We start from the raw sequence: 25,199 nt of genomic DNA on the forward strand, positions 1-25,199 counted from the left end.
GTAACAGATACGCTAAGATATGAATTAGCAGATACGCTAAGATATGAATTTTGTCTATACACTATTCATGCAATCAATGCAGTAAGATGTGTCTAGACTAAGATGATAAGCGTGAAATTTTTCCGAAAAGAAATGATAAGCAAAACTTTTTGACATGCAGCTAAGGTCGAAGTCCAGACTCACTAATGCATCTTATCAACTATCAGTTAGACATACTAATGCAAGACCTGGTTCGCTAAGACTACTGCTCTGATACCACATGAAGAGACCCGTCCTAATCCATAAGGACGAATACAATAACATATGGTTACATCGCGAGGTATTAACCTCTAAATGATACATTTTACAAACATTGCATTCGTTTTTAAAAGACAAACTTTCATTTCATTGAAAGTTGATAGGCATGCATACCTTTTCATAATATATCCAATCTATAAATAACTTAATCTGTTATCTTCTTAATAATAATCTTTATTGAACTCAATGACTTGAATGCAACGTCTTTTGAAATATGCCATGAATGACTCCAAGTAATATCTCTAAATGAGCAAATGCACAACGGAAGATTTCTTTCAAACCTGAGAATAAACATGCTTTCAAGTGTCAACCAAAAGGTTGGTGAGTTCATTAGTTTATCATAAACATTCATTTTCATCATTTTAATAGACCACAAGATTTCAGATATATAATTGTACACGTAACCTGAGTATAAAATAGTACGCATAACCTGCGAATTAAAAATCATTCATATGGTGAACACCTGGTAACCGACATTAACAAATGCATCTAGAATATCCCCAATATACAGGTACACTCATCTGTATATAAAATCGAAGTACTAAAGCATCCGTAACCCGGATGGGACGTGTCAAAGTCCATAGATCTATCTTCAGGATTAGCGTCAATTTGGGGGTCTGTTCTTAAATTCTTAGGATACCAAGCTTTTTAAAGGGTGATATCCAGTATAATAATTCAACCATAGAATATAGTTTCAAGTACTTGTGTCTATTTCGTAAAACAGTTATAAAAGCAACGCGTGTATTCTCAGTCCCAAAAATATATATAAAAAGGGAGTAATGAAACTCACAATACTGTAATTCGTAGTAATTATGCATATGACGACAATGAACAAGTGCAAGGTTGGCCTCGGATTCACGAACCTATATTAAGTGTATATATTTATATGTTGGTCAAAATCTGTCTAACAATTAAGGTCGAGTCATAGTGTATCACAATCCTAATGCTCGAGATTATCATGCAAAAGTCAACAAAAGTCAATTTGACCCAAAATGACCTTCAAAATCTATACATGATTATTATATAACTTAAATATAGTCGTTTTATATATTTAAATATATTTAACAGATTTTTTAGAGTAAATAATATAAATCATTTATTAATAAATAAAAATTTATATAAAAATATACTTTTATATATATTATATAATAAAATTTATAAAGTTCATTAAATATCACAAAAATATAATAGTACGTATTATTAATGTAATTATATTACATGTGGTAAAATATCTTGGTATCACATATTCATTTGATAAAATAATATTGATAATAATAATAATAAATAAAAGTTGTATTATTTTGTGATAATAAGAATATTAATTATAGTAATAACAATATTTATATTTACTAATGATAATAATAATTTTGATAGTTAATAATAGTCTTTTATAATAATACCAATGTCATAATAATAATATTAATGATAAAAATATTATAATCATGTTAATGATAATAACAATGTTAATAATATTGTTGTTATTAATAATACTACTAATAATAAAAATGATAATTTAAATGAAAATATAGTTTTAAGATTTATAATGATATTTTCTAACAACCATGATAACTATAATAATAACGATACTTTTAATATTAACTGTAGTAATAATAATATTTTATATAAAAATAATAATTCTAGTCAAAATGATAATTTTTAATAATAACAATACTAAAATGTTTATAATAATGATATTTTATAATAACAATGATATTTCTTAATAAAAATGATAATTTTAATAAAAATGATGGTTTTAATATTAATGATACTTTTAATAATAATAATAACGATAAAAATAATAAAATGGTAGTTTTGATAAAAATATTAATTATTTTAATAATAATAATAATAATAATATTATTATTATTATTATTATTATTATTATTATTATTATTATTATTATTGATTATTAGATAATAATAATAATAACGATAAGGATAATGATAACGATAACGATAACGATAATAATAATAATAATCATTTTAATAATATTATTATAGATAATTCAATTGACGATATCTTTTAATCCGTTCATCGAAATCATACACTTTCTAAATGAAAAGTTATTAATTTTTCGACAGCTTTCCATCGACATGCATATCATATACCTTATCTAAATCGCATATGTATTTAAATTCATGATCTATCATAAACTATTTAACGATGAAATTAAACATACAAGCATGCATAATCATATATATACTCGAGCACTAGTCAGGGATATACTATTAATATATAAAAGTTAAGTTATGAGTGCTCACGTATCAATATTGAGATTCAATATTGCAGGAAAGTACGTAGACGCGACGGAGATGATAAACACTAGATTAACCTCACGAGCATACCCCCAAACATACTCATAACCTCCATAGGTATAACCCATAATTTCCTTACCTCTATCCCGCTCGAAAATCATGTTTTGAAATAACATACTCATGACCTCGTCGTAGTATTTTATGTATAATACTAGTAATAATAATACTAAAAATATTATTATTTAATTTTAATTTTAATAATAATAATAATAATAATAATAATAATAATAATAATAATAATAATAATAATAATAATAATATATATTTATATATAAATACAATAGATTGGGAGATTGAGATATTATGTGTGAGATTTTGGCTAAAAACGATCGACCTTTATAGATGAATTCTGTCCCAGCTAGCCATGCGATCGCATGGCTTTGCTGTGTAATTCCCATGCGATCGCATGGGGTTACTTTACAGCTATCTTCCATTGTTTCATCTTGCCAACGTTCATAATATATATTTTATATATAATATATTTTATTTATATAATTAATTATATATTATATAATATTTAGGTGCATAGTTGTCTTGTAATTTTATTTCCGATGACTCGTACGTTGACGCTCGACTAATGTCCTGGTTCCGGTTTTTCGAACGACGTTTCGTACGCTTAGAAAACTAGCCCTTTACGTTTCGCTATGTGTACCTTTATCAAAAAAATTAGACTTAATCAACAATGAATCATATTATAAGAAATGTAACCTATACCTTTGAGTATTATGGTCATTTGCTTCTATAAATCGACATTTCGTTATACATATGATAATATTAATTTAAATCCAAAACGTTTTGTATTATATTTAATCACTTTGAAAAATAATGATATTATCATTTAAAAATATAATCTTATATATTTTAGAAATATTTACTTACTAATATAATATTTAGTTTTTCAAAAACTAATTATATTTCAAAGTTTAATATATTTAAAAATCGTTTAAATATTAGATATTATTATATCACCATACGTTTTAAATACACGTTGCAAGTTATCTATATATTTAACAACCAATATTCCGACTCACGTTATATAATCAAAGATATTTTAAATAAACAAGTTCTATTATATCGAAAAGTGTTTTCGTACGTTTGAAAATAGATCAATCGAGTATTATGAAATTCAATCCTCCACTAACCTTTGTCTAACTCTCGAAACTTGACCATTTGTCCTTACTTGTAAATCACTTTACCATTTTCCAAATATTGTTAAAATGGAAAGATTTCTCAAATCAACGTGGACCTTACAACAGAGACTCGTAAACATAACACATTGTATTAGATAATTCAATCATTTGATATTTTAATCTCATCGATAAATATATTAAACATATATTGAAACAAATACGTTTATGTAAAGTATTATACATCTAATACTTTGTTAACGTTTTCAAGTTAATATATATACATGTATATATACATATATAATCGTATCCATTTATATAATGGTTCGTGAATCGTCGAAACTTGGTAGAGGTTAAATGAATGTATGAACATAGTTTAAAATTTTTGAGATTCAACGTAACAAACTTTGCTTATCGTGTCGGAATAATATAAAGATAAAGTTTAAATTTGGTAAAAAATTTTCGGGTTGTCACAACAACCTTCAAAACCAAGATTGCAAAAGACGCGATGTAGTGACCCGTCCTAATTCACCTGGACGAAATCTTCAACAGATGGTCCCATTGCGAGGTTCTGACCTCTATATGCCATGAATGACTCCAAGTAGTATCTTTAAATGAGCAAATGCACATCGGAAGATTTCTTTCATACCTGAGACTAAACATGCTTTCAAGTGTCAACCAAAAAGTTGGTGAGTTTATAGGTTTATCATAAGCAATAAAATTCATCATTTTGATAGACCACAAGATTTAAATACAGCACACCTATCTCATGTACAAAACCATTTTTCATAATGCTTAGCAGAGTAGGTTCGTATCCTTTTCTCCCCCGTAGGTTGCCTCGCGATTTTTAAATAACCGTACACATATTTCGTGCACAAAAATAACATACACATAACTTGTGTATAAAATCATTCTCTCGATACATAACATTCACTTTGCTTTCATAGCTTGGCTTGGTAACCGACCTTAACATATAATACGCATCAATAATATCTCCAAAACAGAACATCTCGTCTGTATAATATATAAACTTCGAAGTACTAAACACCATGCCCACTAGCTCTTCCGTCTAGTGAATATTCTGGGTGGGGGTGTTAAACCCGGTAGCTACCTTTAGGATTCTAGTGAATTAGGGCCATACTCGATTCTAATTCTTAGGTTACCAAGCAATAATAATCAGGGGAAAAATATTCACAACAATTAGTGGCAATTATCACGTCCAACTAATTCAATAATAATCCACAGAACTTCTGTCTACATAATAATTCATTCGAGGAATATTTTGCTTGTGTCTATCTCGTCAAACATTTATAAAAGCATTTCATGTATTCGCAGTTCAAAATATATTTCAAAAGCATTTAATAAAGCAGTTATAAAAACAGCGCATGTATTCTCAGTCCCAAAAATATAAAGAGTAAAAGGGAGCAAATGAACTCACGATACGATATTTTGTAGTAAAAATATGCATACGACGATACTGAACAATGCAGGGTTAGCCTCGGATTCACGAACCTATATCATATATATATATATATATATATATATATATATATATATATATATATATATATATATATATATATATATATATATATATATATATATAGAATCGAGTATAATAATAAAAATGATAATTTTTTATAAAAATGATACTTTTAACAATAATGAATACTAATAATAGTAACTATAATGGTAATCGAACAAATTTATATATTATTATTAATGAATTAGTTGTTATTTTAATTATGTGTTTCATTAATATCCTAATTAATTACATTTATTAATATTTATTATAAAAATATCAATATAGTTATGTTATATGTAATACATATATTTTTTATATAACTAATAGTTATTTGATAAAATAATATTAGTAATAATAAATAAAAAGTTGTTTCACCCTATAATAATTATAATAATAATAGTAACAGTTATAATAATAAAAATGATAATTTTTATAAAAATGATACTTTTAACAATAATGAATACTAATAATAGTAACTATAAAAATAATGATTTAACTAATAATAATAATACTAATATTTATATTAATAACTATATTGATAATAATACTACTAATGATAATAATAATAATATTAATGTTAATAATAATAAAGGGTAATAATAATAATAATAATAATAATAATAATAATAATAATAATAATAATAATAATAATAATAATAATAATAATAATAATAATAATAATACCTTAATGAATTGGCTTTAAAAAAAAATAGTAATGCCCATGCCCGGGCTCGAACCCGTGACCTCTCGTTCCCCTAACACCCTTCCAAACCATTACTCTGTTTAATCTTTTGTGAATTAATACCCACTATTATTATTATAATACAATTTCTGTTTCATCTTTTTCAAAACCCATCATCCTAATCATAATAAATCACGATCATAATCATCTTTCTATCTCACCATCGTGGTATCATCATCAAGTCATCTCTATTCATCGTCATTTGCTTATCATAATCTATTCATCACATGTTCATCATCAATATCGCGAGTATATATCATTTTTATCATCATCATTAATGAAATCTCATTATAAGATCATCATACTAAGGAAAATGATCTGATGATGGGTACGTATGAACCAAGATAGAGGTGATAGGTTGTTTCAAGGCCCAAAACTCCAAAGTCCAACAAAAGCCCACTCGAATAAGAGCCCGTTCTATTTACTGTACTAGTCCTATTCCTAAATGGGTCCAGCAAAATAGCCCAACAAAATATGATCCATGAAATAATTTAAAAGGGTTCGTTTGCCTTGTGGGTTTATAATATTTGACAGCTACTTGTCGATGGTAGAAGCAGCTAGTCACAACCAAATGGTAGCCGTTCATAAATGAATACAGTAACATTTCAATGGTATTCACAATTGAATATTTATCGAATATAAATAGCAATCAACGATGGTCTTCTGTTCATCATCATGCATCACCTTTATCATTTCAATTTACTATCACTTAGAGAATCACAACAGTGGCTTTAGATCGAAAAAAATGATAAAGCAACCTTACAACTTTAACATGTGGGTGAAGTGGGTATATGTCGGCCATGGAACTTGTCTTATCCCACTTGTATTATTAAATCACGATCATTTTCTTTAAATATAACTAAGTCACACTAGTTGTCAACATGTGCTTACCCTTTTTAATCTCGTCAACATGTTTAAAGGTAGTGGGTAAGTGCGGTTATATAATAATCAAATGGAATTATGATATTTGTAAGTGGAATTTCGGTGGTTGTGGGGTTCAAGCACAACAGAAACAGAATATAAGCAGCGGTTTTACACTAACTCACCTATGGGTTGGTTGATGGAAGTTGTTTTGGTCGACAATAAGATGGTAACAGGAAGTGGGTTCATGAAAGAAGGAAAAACAGAAATTGATATGTAGTGGTGATCGAATAGCAAGGCTGCAGTGTTTAAAAAAAAATAAAGAGAGTAGAAGGAGAGAGAGAGAGAGAGAGGGGTTGGTGGTTGTAATAACCGGTTCTCATGGTGGTTTCGTGGTTGTTCACGGCTGAACAACACCACAAGGTGGCGGGTTTTGTTGGGTGATCGATGGTTTGAATTGGGTTGTTCTTGATTGATGGTGTCGTGATTGTCAATGATGGTGATGGTTGATTATAATCGAATGGAAATAGGAAGGTGGTAGTAGGATGGTTGTTGTAGAAGATGCCGATGGGTTATGGTGGTGTGGTGTCGGATCATGGTGATGATAGAAGTTTGGAAGGTTAAAAATAATCTTGGTGATGGTTTTAAATCTTGCAAGTATTATGTGTGTGTGTGTGTGTATATATATATATATATATATTTATATATATATATATATATATATATATATATATATATATATATATATATATATATATATATATATATATATATATATATATATATATATATATATATATATATATATATATAAGTTACTTTTATCAGATTCTGTAATATAATGTAATATAAGTGGGATTTGAAAAGTGATATCACAATAATTCTAACAATGAGCAGCCATAAATCTTAACTTATGTGCCGACAGTTTATCCCGGACTACTAAATCGTACCCCGTTGTTAAATCAGTGGTAGATAAAAAGGTCTCAAAAAAATCCCTAACTTTTAAATTAAATATATTTATTTATTTTGGTCATTATGGTATAAAATTCAGTCATTATTTTAATAAATAAATATTACATCAACTGCCCCTCTCATTTATGGGTAAAATATAAAAAGTGTTAAAACTTAACAAATAGTTCCTAAATACATTTTTAATAAGCCTAAAATTTATAGAACTCATTTTCGTATCATAGTTTATTTTAAAATTACATAAATTTGAATTTAACTTGCTTAATATCAATCGAAACATCAAACGAGTATTACAATCATTTAATATTTATTTTTAATATACTTTATTTATATATAGAGATATAATTTAAATAATAATTATTATAATATCCTATTTTTATTTTATTAATTTTAAATAACAACTACATATAATACTTCAAATTATATTTCGAATTATTATTTATATATACATTACACACATATCTATTTACAATTAATTGTGCGTGAATCGTCGAGAGCAGTCGAAGGTCAATTGAATATATGAAACAGTTCAAACTTTTTGAGACTCATCCTTACAGACTTTGCTTATCATGTCGCATTCATTTAAATATTTAAGTTTAAATTTGGTCGGAAATTTTTGGGTCGTCACACGTGAGACGGAATCGAGATGGTCAGGTTTTAAAAAGGACGAGACATTTGAGACGGGGTCGAGACGGACGTTGACCAAAGTTGACTTTTAAATATATAAGTATATAAATGTATATATGTGTATATATTTTAAAGCCAAAAACTTTAAATGACTAACTCTGTACCAATAATCGCTATCACCGTTAATATAATACAGAAAATTCAAACTAAATTATAATAAATTTGACTGATTTTCTCGACTTTCTGGCTTTTCCGAATTTTGGGAGACTTTAACGTGTTTTTTATTCAACTTTGACCCGAATTTTGACCGTTGACTGTCATATTAGATGGTTTTCTTTGAGATGAGAAGGGCTAGTCACCAACCGTCACAACGGGCGTCGCAACGGGCTTCGCAACGGCTCGAGACGGGGTGTTTTGCAAAAATGTTCAAAACAACACAATGAAGGCAATAGAACAACAAAACTAATAAAATTAACAAAAAGACTGAAAGTCCAAATCAAGAAATGAATTAACCGTCATTGGAAGATCTTTTATGATACCTTCATCCGGGCGAGACGTCTTCCCATCAATTTTATCAATGTGAGCACCTTTTTCTTTCCTGTGATGTAAGGAGTACGAGAGAACGTTGGCCGGCTTGTCATTAATAATGATACCCGATGAAGGGAAGAATCAAATCGCAGTCAGGCAAATCTTGAAAAAAGCCTTTATAAATATCCTCGTAAGCAGTACCAACTTCATCTTCATGTTTATGCATGTTTTTTTTATAGTAATTGTTGAATCAATTACCTATTTATAGATTTTATTATGACAAAATAGTTATATTAGCAATAATTGTATTTATGCATGTTTTTAATAGTAATCTATCTATAGTATCTAATAAATCCCTATAATGATGATATCATAAATAAGGATTATCTTAACTTAAAAAAATTCAAAAATAAAGAGAAAAATTTTAAGCCCCACATGATGATATCATTAAAATAATTAATTGTATTTAATAAAATTATTAACATGTTAATCGTATATGAAACAGTATGCACAACCTTGTGATAAAACACTCTCATGACCACATGTACAATATTTGAAGCATTACGTACAACTTTATGGTAAAACACCAACATGACCATAGGTACAATATTTGAAGTATTATGTACAACCTTATGATAAAACATCTCCATAACCATGTGTACAAACTTTAAAACAGATTGTACAATCTTTTACAAAACACCCCATGAACACATGTACAAACTTTAAACTGTATTGTACAACTTTCATATAATAACTGTATTTAAATCTAAAAAAAATTCACGAGTTATTTGTTATTACTAATAATTATTATTAGATATATAAATACTCAATTTTTACACAAACTTTATTATTATTTATTATTATAATTATATTCCCTCAGTCCCGAATCTATAGTCCATTATTCCATTTTAGAATGTCCCAAATTAATTGTCCACTTCCATAAATGGAGAAAAATAATGTGATAAAAACCTTGTGTGCCCCTTCTTTATTCATTTAGGACAAAAATATAGGTAAAAAGTAAGGGGTAAACCAGAAAATTAACAATAATTAACAAGAATTCATAATGAAAATTACAAGAATAAACCTAATTAAAGATGTAATCTTGAATGATTTGACTTTGATCCTTGAATTCGTGATGTTAGGATGGTGTTAATTGCCTTTAAAAGCTCCCCAAAAAGCTCCCAAGAGCGCCACTAATTCGTCCCCAAACGGCCACAATGAGTACATAATGAATTAGGGTTGAAAAGTGAGTTTAAATTGGCTTTTATGTTCATGTCTCAGGTCTGACAGCCCGCCAAAGCTCCTCTTGCCCTCTATAAGCGCAGCTTGCTCCAAAAGTTAGAAAATATATTTTTCATCGTCAAAACGGCTCTTCCACCTTGGAAGCGGCTTTTTCCCCCTGTTTCTCAAGAAACTCAAAAATTGAAAGTTGTAGAGATCTGAGTTACGAATGTCTGGGCTTTTGATTCACCTCAATTCGAGTCCGTATGACCGAGTTATGCTCAAAATGGTGAAGACGCGCGAACTAGAACTTGAACCTCATTCAACAATCATCCTTTTAGCTCCAAAACTTCATCTTTTCTACCAAATACCTTAAATCAATTCCAAAATATCGAAATTTCATGAAATTGATCCAAATGCGTCTAAAATAACAACGATGTTTCCTCAAAAACTATATGTAAAACATGTATAAAATAGGCAATATTAAATCACTTAGCAGTTGTGCTAATCCCCCACATTTTCACCCCTTGCAGGTTCAGGACTTCTAGTTTAGTTGGGTATTTGTGCTTGAAGACATGTATGACACTGTTACTCTGATGTGGATTATTGTAGCATGTGTTGTAATTTAAGTAACACCATTTTCAATGGGTGAAATTAATGAAATGGATTTTTAAGTAATCAGATTAATTACTGTAATGTTTTGATATTATGAAGTTTCTGTTGTGTTATAAAAAAATCTAGGGTGTTACAAAATGGGTAAATTCAGTAAAATCAGTGTTTACAAGTGCGTAGTGAATTACCAGATTATTGTGTTGCATGATCAGAACTAGTGGATTAGAATTAAATCGGAATTTGACCATTTGTTGGTATTTGCAACAGAAAGTTGCAAAATTGAGTCAGTGATGGTGAGTTTTCAATTGACGAATTTGGATAATGGGTTGTCAGTCGAGACATGAATGAACATTGATAATCCTTGTGACCTTAGGATGTGTTTTGATGTAGTTCCTGGTGTAACCAATTATGTTGGTATTTGTTACCCCTAACCCTTGTTGACTATAACTCACCAGATTCCGAGGACGAAATCTCTTTAAGGCGGATAGATTTGTATCAGACAGAAACCGGGGCTAGACGTAAGATGACTATTTTTCCCTTAGGTTTATATTTGTGTTATTTGTGCTTTTGTTTTAATAATATGTCTATTATTATTTGACTACTTGGTTAAGACCAGTTTGTGACAAGGGTCACTGAACATGTTTGTTTGTTAAATTTGGACGCCGTTAGGACCACCTAACGAAGTATGTAAGATATCATATAACTGGTAAATATTTGTGTGTTGTGTGGTATGGGTTTTAACCCTCTTTATTGTGTATAATCTGCTTCATTCTTTTCTTTTCTACATTTCTCTTCACACACAAACACCGTACCTAACATTCTCTCCTTTATAACCCTTAATCATTGAATCTCGTTTTTGATACTTGTTTGTGTTGAAAATTAGTATCTAGTGATTTCAAGAGTTCAAACAAGATAAAATTTGTATCAATTCATGTTTAAATCTGTGTAAAAAGGGTTTTTGAGTTAGGTTTTGTAAAGTGTTTTTAGTGTCCAAATTGCTCAAATTTGATGTTGTTTGAGTGTAAAATTTGTAGGTTTAAGTCCCAAAATGTTTTGTATACAATGTGTGGTTGGTCTTGAGGTCAAAAACAGGTCCCAAAACGAGATTTGGTGATTTTGGCTTGATATGACTAAAACGGACGGTTTTATTTGTGCGGTGTCATTAGTTTGCAAAACGTCAGAATCAGTTACCAAAATAGAGTAGTGGTTTTATTATTTATTTTTACCTGGGTTTCCTAGCTATAGTTCACCTACTTGTCTTCCTTTTAATGAGTAAGTGGTAAATATAACTCAGGTTCTTATTTTTGTATGTTTGCTCAGTAACGTGGGACAAAAGTGTCTATATAGTTAACCCTAGTGACAAGTGGTGATAGGTTAAGATTAACTAAAGGTAATATAAACTATAAAGATAAAAACGGATAGGTATGAAGAATAGAATCCTGATGGGGAACTATCACAAGAGTTTAACTTCCTAGAATAAACATTAAACCTCAATCAACTGGGCTATGAACCTAATCGATTTGTCACTAAGATTTTAGGCTTTGAAGATTCTGGCTAAGACGGATATCCCCTACTCCCAACGTTAACCTTAGAAGGTTTAAACGACCTTATGGAAATAATCCTAGGTACATGAATAAAGTGGTATATCCCTAAAGGAAAGTCTCATCTTTTCTTAATCCTAGTTGGTCTAACTGCAGTAATATTCCACCACTTAATACTAAGCTATGCCTTAACATTAACAGACATGCAATCTTAGATATTCTAAGGTACTGTTATTTGGATTAGAGGTCTCTCCTTTGCGATCACTTACTCAACGCTGGATCATCTTACAACATCCCAAGAACATTGCTTCTGACGTGAATCATGCTTTTGAGCAAGCCATTGTTCACTGAAGTCTATATTACTTACTCTAATCACAACCTAAATGGACATCTCTTCTTTTATGCTTAAGTGATTAACCGTACGTAGGTACTATATCCCTATTATGACGTTAAGCATACATAACTACTTACCTCGTACCCTAGGGTTGATCAAGTCCTAATACTAGGTTATAGTCACGTGAATAAGCGGAAAGGGTGATCCGTAAATTAGACTTCGAACCGTCAAGGTTTCAGTATAACAATAGCATAAGTTTCAGATAAAGTATTCAACACATAATAAACATTTGCAACGGATAGATAAGCATGCAAGATGAAAGCAACTTAAAGTAACAAGATAACTTTATTAAATTAAGGAAAACGTTCACCATTTACAGATGAGATCTGAACCATTACAAGTGATGACATCCTCTAGACAGCTCCTATTCCAATCTTCGGCGTTTGCCTCCGGGTACTTAATTTCTCGCTCGGAGGTGAGAAGGCCTTGAAAGCTCTAGTGAGAGAAAGTGTATTGTAATGAGAGAGTGAGGAGAGGTGTGTTGAAAATGGATGACAAAAATCCTTTAAATAGAAATGAAAATTGCGTGCAAACGGCTGGCAGGCCGTTTGGTAGGCTGTTTGCAAGGCCCGTTTGGTCAGGCCACCAGTTTGTGATGCCCGTTTGTCTGGGCCGTGTGTCAGCCTGTTTTCCATAGTGGCAGGACGTTTCGCAAGTCTTTAGGCAAGCCATTTGGCCTACCTATTTCCTGGATCGTAACTTGATTTCTTGTCTTTCACCGTTTTCGTTCTAGAATCTTCGTTTTAGCTCTAATTCTCTGTAACATCCCGTTTTTCCCGTACATATTTAAAGGTACAAACTTAATCATAGTACGCTTGTAACTCGTTCGTATACGTGATTAAATAAATTGTTGTGTTAGTTGTTGTATAAATGTATATGTATAAATACTTAGGAATGTGTGCATGCATGAGTTTGTACATGAGTTTTAATGGTGATAAGCCATGTGAGACCTAAATATGAAGTTTAGACGTGGATAGGAAGCGTGAAAAAGGTGTACAAGTTGAATAAATCGTTAAGTTGTGTAAGTTGTCGAATGGGCCAGTTGAAGGCCATTGCCGCGCCGCGGAAGCCTTTGTCGCGCCGCGATATTGAACTCAAACCAGAGTTAGGAGGCATGTTAAGAAGGGTCGAGTTTTCCTTTAAATGTCGCGCCGCGGAGTAGAAGGCCGCGCCGCGACCAATAACTCGAATCTGAGTCAGGAATGATTTAAGACAGCTCGTAAAATACGTTAATTGCCGCGCCACGACAATTGGGGCCGCGCCGCGACCCACTGGGTGAACTGGTTCCGGATTTTTGTTTTAAAATAAGTGGTTCAAGGGCAAATTCATCTTTTTACATGTAGATTTGATTGGAGCATTAAATCTCCACCACTTATCCATTTAATTCATTTCATTTTCTCTTTTCTTTCTCCAATTTCTCTCAAAACATAAAAACCCATTTGATTTCAAGTGAGATTTGTGAGTGAAGAATTGAGAGTTGATCTTTGGAGCAAGAATTAAAGTTGTTCTCGTTGTTCTTAGCTACAAGTGGATAGTGTTGGTAAGTCTTAACTCCATATTTTGAGTTTTAATTAGTTTATGCTAGGGTTTGGTTCATTTGGAACTTGTAAGACCCATTTGGGGGTAATATGTGTGGATTTGAGTTATGTTGATGAAAGGAAACCCTAAATAGCTATAATCTAGGGTTTGGTCTTATGATTTGAGGTTGTAAGTGTTAAATGGTGTTTTTAGTCACTAATACACTTGTAATTGAAGGAAGAATTGTAAATGGGTTAAGTTAACCAAATTATAAGTTAAGTATTGAAATGGGTCAAAAGAGTAATGTTGACCTAGTTTGGGCAAAATGAGTATGAATTACCATATGTTTGCATTAGTTAAAGGTAGTAGACTTTAAATCACTAGCTTTAGTGATTTAATATGTGTCTTGACCATTTATGGGCGGTTTTTGGTGTAGTTGAGCCATTTAATGCAAATTGGGTCATTAAATGCTCAAGTGTAAGTAATGTAGCTAGTTCCACTAGTTTGTGTATTGAAAGTGTACTTAATGTATTAGGTACAATGCTTTGAAGTTCGGAAGTGCATAATCATCATCCTTGTATTAAGGTGAGTGGAATAATCATGCGTGTACGTATATAATGTATTTATTTGTGTTGTATGAATGTGGCATTGTCACGGTGTTCAAGACACCACATTCTATGTAACGAGTAGTATTGTCACGGTGTTTAAGACACCACATTGTCATGGGAGTGGATGTCGCGGTGTTCAAGGCACCACTCTTGGTTTTGATTGACATGTGGAATCGTCGTGGTGTTTAAGATGCCACATTGTCATGGGGGTGAGACACTACTCATTGTTTGATTGACATGTGGTATTGTCGCGGTGTTTAAGACACCACATTGTCATGGGAGTGGATGCCGCGGTGTTCAAGGCACCACTCATGGTTTTGATTGACATGTGGAATCGTCACGGTGTTCAAGACGCCACATTATCATGGGGGTGAGTTAGTCGCGGTGTTCAAGACATCACCCAGGGGATTAGTGATTTCGCGGTGTTTAAGTAACACTAATGGATGTTATGAACTCCGACGGTCTTTTACGAGTACCGTTCCCTTGTACGATTGGTTAACCATGGTTGTGTGATCTCATATCTAGCATATTAAATTGTGAACTATATGCCATTGTTGTTGCTAGCTTCTTGTGAATTGTGGATAGTAGTTTATGCATGATGTTTGCATGGTTATCGAATTGCTAGCTTGTATGCAGTATTGTGTAAGTGATTTCAAGTAAGTAGATTATATATGAACATGTATAATTATTGCATTCACTAAGCAATTAGCTAACCCCTCTCGTTGTTTATCTTTTTAGATGCAGGTGCAGATAAGGGAAAATGGGTTGTTGGGCATTAGGTGTCCTTTGATGATGTTTCGTTGGAGCTTTTGGAAGTTGGTCTAACGTTTTGGGTAGTTTAGCCCCAAACCATGCTCGAAGTGTCGTTTGGATTATAAACTATCATTTGTAGTGGGTCGAACTTGTATTAAACTTAATTAATGGCCTTCGTGCCTTTGTAAACATTTAAATTGTGGTACGTTTTAAATGAAACTTGTGGAATGGTTTACATATTTAATTGGCGCGTAAATGTGTATCTCTTTAAAAAAAAATTATTTATCGTATGGAATACGGGTTGGGTTGTTTCAAGTGGTATCAGAGCATGGTCTAAGGGATTTAGGTGACTTGAGATAGGTACCTAGACTTAGACTTTATTGTGTGTGCGCTTTATGCGGGACTTGTAGGACTTCGGGTCGGATCGGGAATTATTAGTGCATAGGTTTATGTGAACTAACCTTGCGCTATTTGTTTTTTGATGTATTTGAAATCCATCAAGCGAGATCGACGTTGTACTAGCAAGTTAATGCGAGATGCTCGCGTAACAATGACTAGCTACCATTGTTACGGGTGAAAATTGTGTCAAACAAGCGATGTACGACGATTGTTGAGCAAGATGGGGCGGTAAGGTGTATATGTATATATATGCGTGTCATATCTTTTCATTCGTTGTTTAACCTCTTTCGTTTTATAGAATGAAGATGAGGAATGGACACGACACCGATAATGGGGGCACGAGCGAGGACTCCGAGTTCACTGCCAAAGTTGAGGCCATCTTTAAACGTCAAAAAGTGGAGTTTCTCGAAGACGTTAAGAAGATGTTTCTAGATGCGATCGACGAGCAACTAGTTAATGTGGTTAGGGAACAAGTTAAGCTTGTTCTACAAGGGGATAATGTGGGGAGACGGGACTTCTTTTATAAGAATTTCAAGGACTCTCAACCTTCTACCTTCGATGGTGAACGGGACCCACTTAAGAGTGCCAGTTGGATCTCTGATATGGAGGGGGCCTTTCGTACATGTGAATGCCCTCTCGATAAAAAGACGGGATATGGTTGTAGCATGTTAAGAGGCGATGCTAAATTGTGGTGGGACGCGAAAATCCAAGTCTATGGTGAAGAACAATGCATGGATTTTACTTGGGACGAGTTCAAGGCGGAGTTTTTCGATGAATACCGAACTTCGGCCGATCTTACTAGGCTTAAGGACGAGTTACGTTCCTTGAGGCAAGGGTCGATGGATTTGAACACTCTCAAATCCGTGTTTTTGTTCAAGACCCAATTTTGCCCGAAGTATGTCGGGAATGATAAAATGTTGAAAGAAGATTTCTATCGAATCTTGAATGATAGTTATTAAGAGAAGATTAGTGAGAACGTGGTGAAAATCTTCGATGAGTTGTTCAATATGGCCAAAGGTTTTGAGGCGCTCGTATTAAGAAAGAGTGGCTTTACTTTTGGCAAGAGGAAGTTCGAAGCTACAAGTCATTCGAACTCCTATTTGTTGGGGTGAAGTGGGACAACGAGAAATCAGGAGTACCGATTTGGTCCTAGAGATGAATGGTAAGATTGAGATGATTTGGGCTCGACTTAAAGCGGCGTAAGATAGACAAAAATCTTATACCGATAAAGGTAGACGAATGATCGAATTTCAAGAAGGTGACATGGTGATGCTTAAGGTTTCTCCATGGAAAGGTGTTATTCGGTTTTGAAAGCGAGGAAAGTTAGCTCCTCAATTTATTGGTCCTTTAAAGGTTTTGGAACGTGTTGGTGAGGTTGCTTAGAGAATAGAGTTGCCCGAAGAGCTTGCGGAGATCCATAACACGTTTCATGTTTCCCATCTCCGTAGGTGTCTTGCGGATGACTCGACTTGGGTGCTGTTAGATGAAATTACGATGAATAATAAGCTAGAATACGTTGAAGAGCCGATAGCCATTCTTGATGAAAAGGTTAAATTATTGCGTAACAAAGAAGTAGAACTTACAAGGTGCAATGGCCACATCGAAAGGGTTTCGAGTTTACGTGGGAATCCGAAGAGTTTGTCTTGGTTTATCTTCCGGCTTGTCATGCGGCTTGGATCGCGAGGACGCGCTTCGATTCAAGTAGGGGAGAGTTGTAACATCCCATTTTTCCCGTACATATTTAAAGGTACAAACTTAATCGTAGTACGCTTGTAACTCGTTCGTTTATGTGATTAAATAAATTGTTGTGTTAGTTGTTGTATAAACGTATATGTATAAATACTTGGGAATGTGTGCATGCATGAGTTTGTACATGAATTTTAATGGTGATAAGTCATGTGAGACCTAAATATGAAGTTTAGACGTGCATATGAAGCGTGAACAAGGTGTACAAGTTGAATAAATCGTTAAGTTGTGTAAGTTGTCGAATGGGCCAGTTGAAGGCCATTGCCGCGCCGCGAAAGCCTTTGTCGCGCCGCGACATTGAACTCAAACCAGAGTCAGGAGGCATGTTAAGAAGGGTCAAGTTTTCCTTTAAATGTCGTGCCGCAGAGTAGAAGACCGCGCCGCGACCGATAACTAGAATCTGAGTCAGGAATGATTTAAGACAGCTCGTAAAATACGTTAATTGCCTCACCACGACAATTGGGGCCGCGCCGCGACCCACTGAGTGAACTGGTTCCGGATTTTTGTTTTAAAATAAGTGGTTTAAGGGTAAATTCGTCTTTTTATATGTAGATCTGATTGGAGCATTAAATCTCCACCACTTATCCATTTAATTCATTTCTTTTTCTCTTTTCTTTCTCCAATTTCTCTCAAAACATAACAACCCATTTGATTTCAAGTGAGATTGGTGAGTGAAGGATTGAGAGTTGATCTTTAGAGCAAGAATTAAAGTTGTTCTCCTTGTTCTTAGCTACAAGTGGATAGTGTTGGTAAGTCTTAACTCCATATTTTGAGTTTTAATTAGTTTATGCTAGGGTTTGGTTCATTTGGAACTTGTAAGACCCATTTGGGGGTAATGTGGGTGGATTTGAGTTATGTTGATGAAAGGAAACCATAAATAGCTATAATCTAGGGTTTGGTCTTATGATTTGAGGTTGTAAGTGTTAAATGGTGTTTTTAGTCACTAATACACTTGTAATTGAAGAAAAAATTGTAAATGGATTAAGTTAACCAAATTATAAGTTAAGTATTGAAATGGGTCAAAAGAGTAATGTTGACCTAGTTTGGGCGAAATGAGTATGAATTACCCTAAGTTTACATTAGTTAAAGGTAGTAGACTTTAAATCACTAGCTTTAGTGATTTAATATGTGTCTTGACCATTTATGGGCGGTTTTTGGTGTAGTTGAGCCATTTAATGCAAATTGGGTCATTAAATGCTCAAGTGTAAGTAATGTGGCTAGTTCCACTAGTGTGTGTATTGAAAGTGTACTTAATGTATTAGGTACATTGCTTTGAAGTTCGGAAGTGCATAATAATCATCCTTGTATTAAGGTGAGTGGAATAATTATGCGTGTACGTATATAATGTATTTATTTGTGTAGTATGAATGTGGCATTGTCACGGTGTTCAAGACACCACATTCTATGTAACGAGTAGTATTGTCGCGGTGTTCAAGACACTACTCATTGTTTGATTGACATGTGGTATTGTCGTGGTGTTTAAGACACCACATTGTCATGGGAGTGGATGTCGCGGTGTTCAAGGCACCACTCATGGTTTTGATTGACATGTGGAATCGTCGCGGTGTTCAAGATGCCACATTGTCATGGGGGTGAGACACTATTCATTGTTTGATTGACATGTGGTATTGTAGCGGTGTTTAAGACACCACATTGTCATGGGAGTAGATGCCGCGGTGTTCAAGGCACCACTCATGGTTTTGATTGACATGTGGAATCGTCTCGGTGTTCAAGATGCCACATTGTCATGGGGGTGAGTTAGTCGCGGTGTTCAAGACATCACCCGGGGAATTAGTGATTTCGCGGTGTTTAAGTGACACTAATGGATGTTATGAACTCCGACGGTCTTTTACGAGTACCGTTCCCTTGTACGATTGGTTAACCATGGTTGTGTGATCTCGTATCTAGTATATTAAATTGTGAACTATATGCCATTGTTGTTGCTAGCTTCTTGTGAATTATGGATAGTAGTTTATGCATGATGTTTGCATGGTTATCGAATTGCTAGCTTGTATGCGGTATTGTGTAAGTGATTGCAAGTAAGTAGATTATATATGAACATGTATAATTATTGCATTCACTAAGAAATTAGCTTACCCCTCTCGTTGTTTATCTTTTTAGATGCAGGTGCGGATAGGGGAAAAGGGGTTGTTGGGCACTAGGTGTCCTTTGATGATGTTTCGTTGGAGCTTTTGGAAGTTGGTCTAAGGTTTTGGGTAGTTTAGCCCCAAACCATGCTCGAAGTATCGTTTGGATTATAAACTATCATTTGTAGTGGGTCGAACTTGTATTAAACTTAATTAATGGCCTTCGTGCCTTTGTAAACATTTAAATTGTGGTACGTTTTAAATGGAACTTGTGGAATGGTTTACATATTTAATTGGCGCGTAAATGTGTATCTCTTTAAAAAAAAATTATTTATCGTATGGAATACGGGTTGGGTTGTTTCATTCTCTCGATTCTTTTTGCATCATCTTCGTAATTACTTAATCTACAAACATAACCGAAAAAATGATTACTTTGCTGACAAAGGTTGGAACTTTATGCTTTTGGGACTCAATATCGGGGGTAAAAACGTGACTTTTTAGCCGATATCAAATATTCCATACTTAGACTTTGCTTGTCCTTAAGCAAACTTTCGAGCTTTTAGCACCAAAGATTTTTATTCGTAGTGATTCGCAAGATGTAGGAGCGAAAACTTGGTTTTATTCTTTTTGTTATTCCCGAACCTTTTTCCACAAGCATGAGAGGAGGTTACATAACTGAGGATATCTCACTTGGGCCACTTAATTCACTAAAGTGTTTCGGGTGTCCTTTAGTTCTAAGAAATGAAATCGCTCATAGCCAGTCATGTTTGCATTCTTCGTCATAGGCTTGATCAAGACTCAAATCTCCATCACTTATTTGAGAGAATTTTCAGTTATGGATTCAGCTTATATCGTGAAGAGATGGTGATTTTGGAGGTTTTGGGGGTGTAAAGGGTTTGATAGATAGGAGTTCTTTTTGAAGATTAATTTTGGTGATCCTTTCAGCTTTTTGTCGGGAATTTCAGGACGAGCATCCTTCTTTTTGACTGCTAGGAGTTCTTTTCTCGACCCTTTCTGGTTCTGCTCCTTTTCTCAGAACCTTTATTCATCAACTTTTTTTTGACAAGCATCTTTTGCTTTTCTCTTCGAGGTCTCCTTTTATTGGCGGTCTCTTTGATATTTGGCATGGATGCTCGCATTTTCCAAATGCGGCTTCATAGAAGGTTTCCCGAAATTTAGGAATTGTTGGGATTTTATATCTTTATTTGTGAATGAAACGAGTAGGTAGTGGTAGATGGATTTGTGGTGGCTTGGAGTGAAAATGGCAATGAAGGTATTTGATGAGGGTGTTTTGTCTTCACGAATAGCTGAGGTTTCTAACTTAGTAGTTCTCGACAAAAGGTGTGATTCTGAAATGTAGATCAAGAGCAAGTTCCGATTCAGAGATGCTAACATTGGTGCACTCAACAGAAATATAGTGAAGCACTAAAAATGAGTGCTTGTTAGGCCTTATTTGGGGTGCCTCATAGCAATTATAATGTGTCGAATTGCGCCTTTCGTTATGCAATGCTCTTTTGGAAAGTTTGGTTTTCGCAAAAAGTTTTGACCTTGTTTTACTCTTTCGTCTATTTGTAACAAAAACTTTACGATCTTTTATAGAATTTTGTAATCCTAGGGGTTTTATAGCTCGAGAAGTTTAAAATTTGTGAAAAATTTAGTTTATGAACACTTGAGAATTTTACGAGAATCATTATGTGCAATATTTGCTATCCCACACTTTAAAATAACATTATCCTCAATGTTAAGGATACGGCGTATCCTACAGTTAGGTTTTGAAAAAGACATTTTGTTATTAAATAGTTTATGTTGATGGGGTTACTAATCTCACACTTAGTGTTTAAAGTGGTATAGTATATTGCGTATATTCTATTGAAAAAGTTGTGAAGATGTAGTACTACCCTATGGTTGCAAGGCGTGTAAAGGATGGTTTGCCAATTATGGTTTCTGCTAATCTCATGCTGGCGCCATTCTTGTTCAGTACGTCCTTGCCCCAAGTCGTGCTCCCATCTTGTATGGTCTCGATCGTCATTTATTTGTGACGTTTTATTCATGCAATTTATTCTACCAATTATCATACAAACTAAAACATAAAAGTAGTTATGCCCAAGATTGGGCGTACAGACATAATGTAATAATGTGTCATAAGATCATAAGGAATAAAAAAAAAAGAGCAGAGAGATAGGGAAAGTTATGGCTAATCTGGATGGTAGGGGAGAGAATATGATACGCTCGTGTGGGGTCGCGTTGGGTTCCTTAAAGCTGATTGCCCCTCACCGGTCATCTCCTCATCGGTAGTGAACTGTCGTGCTAATTCCGAAGTGTTCATGCCCGAAGATATCCTGAACTGAACCTCGTCTGACCGTGCAATCAGTCATGTGAGTGATGAAGTACTGGTGTGAATCATAGGTCCTGTACGCCAACCCTGCCCTTCTTGCAGATCTCTACCCAAGTCGGTATTCATACCCATTCCTCCCATACCCTGTGTAACATCCTCAGCCATATACTGGCTCGTAGCCTGATCCCATACGGAAGTTTGAGCAGCGGTGGATGTATCTCTATGTGTGCTGACACGGGTCCGGCCAAAAATGCTGTTGACCAAATCCTCGGCCCCTGTTCTCTGTTCCCTTGGAGGAGATGGAATGACCGTGCGGTGGGTGTAATGATGCTGAGGAGGAGACGGAGGTCGTGGATACTGATGGCTAGGTGTGACAACCCGGAAATTTTTGACCAAATTTAAACTTAATCTTTATATGATTCCGACACGATAAGCAAAGTTTGTAATGTTGAGTCTCGAAAATTTTGGAACTATGTTCATACATTCAATTACCCTTTTGATAATGCTCGACGATTCACGAACGAATATATAAATGGATATGAATATATATATGTATATATATATATATATATATATATATATATATTATAACTTGAAAACGTTAACAAAGTATTAAATGTATAATATTTTACATTTGAAAGGACCCGTTCATATATATTATAAACGATTCACAATAGTTGATTTCATCGCGAGGTATTTGACCTATATATGATACATTTTACAAACATTGCATTCGTTTATAAAAGACAAACTTTCTTTACAACGAAAGTTGACGGCATGCATACCATTTCATAATACATCCAACTATAATTGACTTAATAATAATCTTGATGAATTTCAACGACTCGAATGCAACGTCTTTCAAAATATGCCATGAATGACTCCAAGTAATATCTCTAAAATGAGCAAATGCACATCGGAAGATTTCTTTAACACCTGAGAATAAACATGCTTTAAAGTGTTAACCAAAAGGTTGGTGAGTTCATAGGTTTAATTTCTATATAATAATCATAATATTTAATAAGCCACAAGATTTCATTTAATTAAATGTGCATGATCATTACAACTGCAAAAATCATTCATACGATGAATCGCCTGGTAACCGACCTTAACATAGAGCGCTTAAGATATCTGGCATCATACATTCCACTATTTAAATGTATGACAAGAACCCTTCGAAGTACTAAAACATTTCCACTATTCGAAAATGGGGGTGGTTGGTGCCCGTAGATCTACCTTTAGGATTCGCGTCAATTAGTGTTTTTCAATAATTCTTAGGTTACCAAGCATAATAATAATAAGTACAGATATCTGGTATAACAAAATAATCGTAGAATGTAGTTTCATGAACTTGTGCTTATTTTGTAAAACATTTATAAAAGCAGTGCATGTATTCTCAGTCCCAAAAATATATATTGCAAAAGCATTTAAAAAGGGAGCAAATGAAACTCACCATACTGTATTTCGTAGTAAAAATACATATAACGTCATTGGACAAGTGCAAGGTTGGCCTCGGATTCACGAACCTAAATTAATTATATATATTTATGCGTTGGTCAATATTTGTCTAACAAATTAGGTCAAGTCATAGTGAATCACAATCCTAAGGCTCGAGAATAATATGTAAAGGTCAACAAAAGTTAATTTGACTCAAAATAATTTCCAAAATCTATACATTATTAATATATAGTTTAAATATCGTCGTTTTATATTTTTAAATATTTTTAAAAGATTTATTAGAGTAAATAATATAATTCCTTTATTAATAAATAAAATTTTATATTAAAATTTATATAATAAAATATACTTTTATATATATTAAGTAATAAAATTTATAGAGTTCATTTAATATCATAAAGATAATATGATAGGTATTATTAAAGTAATTTTATTACACGTAGTAAAATATGTTTGTATCACATATTTATTTGATAAAATAATATCTATAATAATAGTAAGTAAAAGTTATATTATTTTGTAATAATAATTATTATTATTCTATTAATAAAAATATCAATATTTATAATTACTAAAAAAATGACATTATGATAAAATGATAATTCTAATTATGATAACTTTAATATTTACAATACTTTTTAATATTAACTTTAAAATAATAATTCTATTTAAAATGATAATAATAATCATATTTTATAATAACAATGACATTTCTATTAAAATGATAATTTTTGTTAAAATGATAGTTTTTAATACTAACGATACTTTTAATAATAATAGTAATGATAAAAATAATAAGAACGATAATTTTATCTAAATCAATATCTTATAATATTTTAATTTCATCATGATACTCATACTCATTATTTCCTAATCGTTTCGTTTAATAGCTTTTAATCGTCTTTTATATCGTGTTCATAATAATGATAATAATAGTAATCAAAATAATTAGGTGTTACTAATATTAGTTTTAATTACAATAATACTAATAATGATAATTAATATGATATTATTAACAATAATACTAATAACTATTTTAATGATAATAATTAATAATAATAATAATAACAATAACAATAACCATTTTTAAATAATGATATATATATATATATATATATATATATATATATATATATATTAATAATAATAATAATAATACTAATTATAACTTTAACGATAATAACGATAGTAATAATAATAAAAATAACAATTTTTAATGATAATTCCTTTTATTGATAATGATAATAGTAATAATAATATAAAACTAGAACGACGATAATAACGACGATAATAATAATTATTTTTAATAATAATACAATAATTCAATTGACTATAACTTCAAATCCGTTCATCGAAACCGATATCTAAATGAAAAGTTTTAATTTTTCGCTAGCTTTCCAACGACATGCATATCTTATACCTTATCTCAACCGCATACGTAACTAATTCATGATTCAACATATCCTATCTAATGGCAATATCAAAAGTACAAGCATGCATAATCCTATATTCTCGAGCACTAGTCAGGGATACACT

This window comes from Rutidosis leptorrhynchoides, chromosome 11 (genome assembly GCF_046630445.1).
Source record: "Rutidosis leptorrhynchoides isolate AG116_Rl617_1_P2 chromosome 11, CSIRO_AGI_Rlap_v1, whole genome shotgun sequence".
Classification (NCBI taxonomy): domain Eukaryota; kingdom Viridiplantae; phylum Streptophyta; class Magnoliopsida; order Asterales; family Asteraceae; genus Rutidosis; species Rutidosis leptorrhynchoides.